General features: G+C 45.5%; 1 pseudogene; it reads left to right on the forward strand.

The window, feature by feature from the left end:
• Nucleotides 1–355: 355 nt before the first annotated feature.
• Nucleotides 356–886, forward strand: LOC139009474 (ferritin, heavy subunit-like; annotated as a pseudogene).
• Nucleotides 887–3,741: the final 2,855 nt, after the last annotated feature.

Below are 3,741 nucleotides of genomic sequence, written 5' to 3' on the forward strand. Positions count from 1 at the left end.
TTGATAAGATTTAACAATGTTCAGTCTTATAATATAATATGAGAAAGCAATCCAAACTTACCATATGAAGAATCGGGAAAAACTCAACCTGCATGGGAAAAGGCAATCCAACATATGCCAACCCCAAGATGAGCAGATGTTGGCGTGATCTGAAAACAGCATTAAAGCATCTAGGACAAAAATGCTCCACTAGGCACATGCTCTTAAAATGAATGAAAATATATAAAGTTGCAGCAAAGAAACTTTGAGTCCAGGCCAGGAACTTTAAAGAGGGACCAAGTGGGCATTTTAGAACTGAAGACACAATAACAAACATTTAGAGCACCGTTTATGCCCGGTTTTCTCTACAGCTGAGATGGCATCCCAGCACCTGCTCTCCGAAGAGTGCAGGGTTGCTATTAACCACGTGGCATCTTCTGAGCTGCACGTCAGTGATGCTTATTTATCTATGGCCTGCTATTACAAGGAAGACACGGGAGCACCTCTTCTTGCTGCATTTTGCATTCTTTCAAGACCAAGCTGAGCTGAAGAGGGAGCGTGCAAAGCAATTCGTGCAATATCTAAGGAAACGTGGGGGTAAAATCTGCCTTCTGGTTATTGAGAGGCCTGGTTGGGAAAGCTGGGGAAGTGGCCTACACATCTAGAGTCCGCTCTGGAGCTGCAGAGCAAGTTAACCAAGCTCCTGCTAGACCTCAAGGCGGTGGCTTCTGCCAACAATGAATCTGATCTCTTAGGCTACATGGGAAAGCACCTGGGTAGATGGGAGAGGAACACAGGCTGTGTGACACACCAGCTTGACTATCATAAAGGATTAGAAAAGCAGGCCCAGCAGGAAGACCCATTTAAAAAGCTGCTGGAGTGTCAGGTGAAGAGAGGTAACCTCTGAAAGCAACAAAGCAAGTCTTCTCATTGTAGTCGGTCCCCAAATCAGCTCTTTCCTAATCGTATTCTCCACTTGACAGAAGACTGCTTTCCTTCATTGCTGTACATATAAGTTTGTTTTTGCATTATATAGAAAAATAAAAGCTCACTGAAAGGATGCAATATCTGAACGAAAATAACAAAGGAAAGTCTGAACATTTGAAGATAGATCAGTAGAAATTATCCAGTCTGAACAGAGAGGCAAGATTTTTAAAGCTAAACAGTCTCAGAGACAACACTAACAGGTATGAGAGCCGTGTCCTGAGATCAGTAGAAAGAGTGCAGAGTAAAAAATACTTCTAATAATAATTGCTGAAAACTTTCCCCAAAACCTTCATGCCCAGATTGTAAAGTCCGGGGTGCAAGCCGCTGTCACAAAGAACCAAGAGACGCTTTCTATGCAAATGCAAGGGGTTTATTTAGCTTCCAACATGTTGGGGCCCACAACAACTCACTTTGAATGCGGCAGAGCAGCGGCCGTGAGCCCCGACCAAGAGTTTAAACACAGGTTATATACCTTTCAGCAAATAGGGTAAGTAACCTGGGGTCATTCCATTGGAGATCTAGCGCCGTGTCAACATACCTATCTGCTTTTGGCGGGGAGGGAATGTAGTTTGGAATTTTTCACTAATGATCTGGCTTTCTAAGTGAGTTAATGCCTGTCTGGTTTCTTATCAGGCGTTTGCTTTTTAGTTCCCTCCCGGGCTGCAGCCATCTCCCGTAACCTCCCTGGCTGCAGCTATCCCCCATAAAAGTTGTTTGTTTCATCTGCCCCTTCTGACCTTTCCTAATTACCCTGGTGCCGTTTGCTTCGTCTGTCCCTTCTGACCCTCCTGATTATGTTGGCGCCTCTCATTCCCCCCTTTTTCTGTGGACGGTTTCTAATCTTAGAGACCCTCAGGCTCAGCTAAGGCTGAGTACTGTTGCCTGATGATAAGGAAAGAAACTATTTTAGCTTTAGCAACTTCTATTGAAATAGGATTTTTCTTTTTAAAATTTTTCCATGGCTATTAAAAAGCCAAATTAAGATTAATTTATCTACTGTCCTGATGTTTGTATAAACACAACAAGAATGGTAACTGACTACCTTTGCTGGAATTTCATGGTTGAATTTTAATGTGCCCCGTAGGGCTAGGAAGCCATGCCACCCAGCTGCCATCAGGCCCGCCTGCAGTATCTGCTGAGTTAGGTGAATTCTTCACCTGTAGCAATTCCACCTGAGCCCACGCTCCAGGCTTTAAGCCCATCTCAGTAGCCCTCCTACTTGTTGTGGCCCAGAGCGTGTGGGGGCTCCGCAGGAACGTAGAGGCATCCCTACTGCTCCCCTTTTACTTTTACCAACCGCCAGTGATGGTAGGGCATTGGCTTGACACTCCAGCGCCAGCCATCTTCAGGGCTTCCAAGCAGAATACCAGGCTTCCTTCGTGGCATTTTTACTGGCTTCAAGTCTTTAGAGCTTAGACAGGGCTCTTTAAAACATGATACTCCAGTCAAAGTTTTTCGTTAATAAAACCACTATTAGGAACCGGTCTTATTGAATCTATGCAAAGAAATGTATTGCCATGTTAGCATCGCCAAATTTCGGAGGAATTACATAAGAAGAAAGACATACTGATCTACTCTAAGATTTTCTGACTTTCCTTGCCAATTCCTTTTAGTTGTTGGCATTAAACTTTCTTTTTATGTATAACTATGCTTTAGACTTTTTACTCTAAACAGGCTTTTTTTTTTTTTTTTTTTTTTTCTCTTTTCAGACTACCCCTGACATGGGCATGGTCATAAAGGCCTGCAAGCAGTACACAGGCTGCCAACTATTAGTTGTCTCTCAACAGAGACCAAAACCTGATGGGCACTGTTCCCTGCCCAGGTGGGCACCTGCCCTTTTGGCAGCTAGGCACCCTTTACTTTTTGGGGTTCACCCCACATAGTACCCTTCCAGGATAGTCAACATACATTTAAACCTGCAAGAGAATTAAAGGTTAATGTGACAATGAAACATAATATAGGCATTATGGCCGCTTTAGGCAGCCACATCTTCTGCTACTAAACATGTGATTCTATAAATTGTCCTTGTCTCTTTGGAGCCATGTCCATGAAGATGTAGGCATTATCTAAGTCTATTCAATGTTATCAGCATCAGGCAGGTCGAGCACGCTGTAGCTTGACGAAGTCTTTTCGGATCATGGATGGGTCCGCTGACCGGACGTGGGTGTGATGGACTCAGGTCACGACGCCGTCTATCTTGAGAGCGGTGGGGGTCGTCAGCACCACGGAGTTGGGTGTAGGGACCTTTCCATTGAGGCTCCAGGAGGTGCCTTTTGCCTGGGTGGCGCCAAGGCGCAGCCAAATGTCCTTGTGCGCCCTCTGGAGCCCTCTCAAGAAAAGAGACAATTATCTTTTTAGTGAACAAGTATCTTTACAGTCTTGGGCTCTTGAGCAGATAACAGGAACATCATCCAAGTCCCCTGATGGGGGCCTGACAGGAACAGATGTGGGGGCCTTTGGCTGGGGGGGTATAAAGTCTCCATTCTTCCTCCCTCGGCACTGCTAAGGGCAGGATCATTGAAGAGGTCTCTTCACCTAGGCAGGGCTGTGCTGAACCATCTGGGGCAAAAGTGGTTTCTGCTTTTATTTTGGCTAAAAGGTCTCTGCCCATTAGAGGGACCAGGCAATTTGGCAAATACAGGAATTCATGAACCACCTGATGGCCGCCTAACTGACATCGGCGGGGGGCGGCAGAACAGTCTGCAGCTGTGGTCCCGGTAGCTCCAATAATGGTGACTTCCTGTCCTGAGAGGGGAGCTACCTTCTGAGTAACTA

The sequence above is a fragment of the Myotis yumanensis genome, unplaced genomic scaffold, assembly GCF_028538775.1.
Source record: "Myotis yumanensis isolate MYYU_CA2020_CCGP unplaced genomic scaffold, mMyoYum1.0.hap1 SCAF_4, whole genome shotgun sequence".
Classification (NCBI taxonomy): Eukaryota; Metazoa; Chordata; class Mammalia; order Chiroptera; family Vespertilionidae; genus Myotis; species Myotis yumanensis.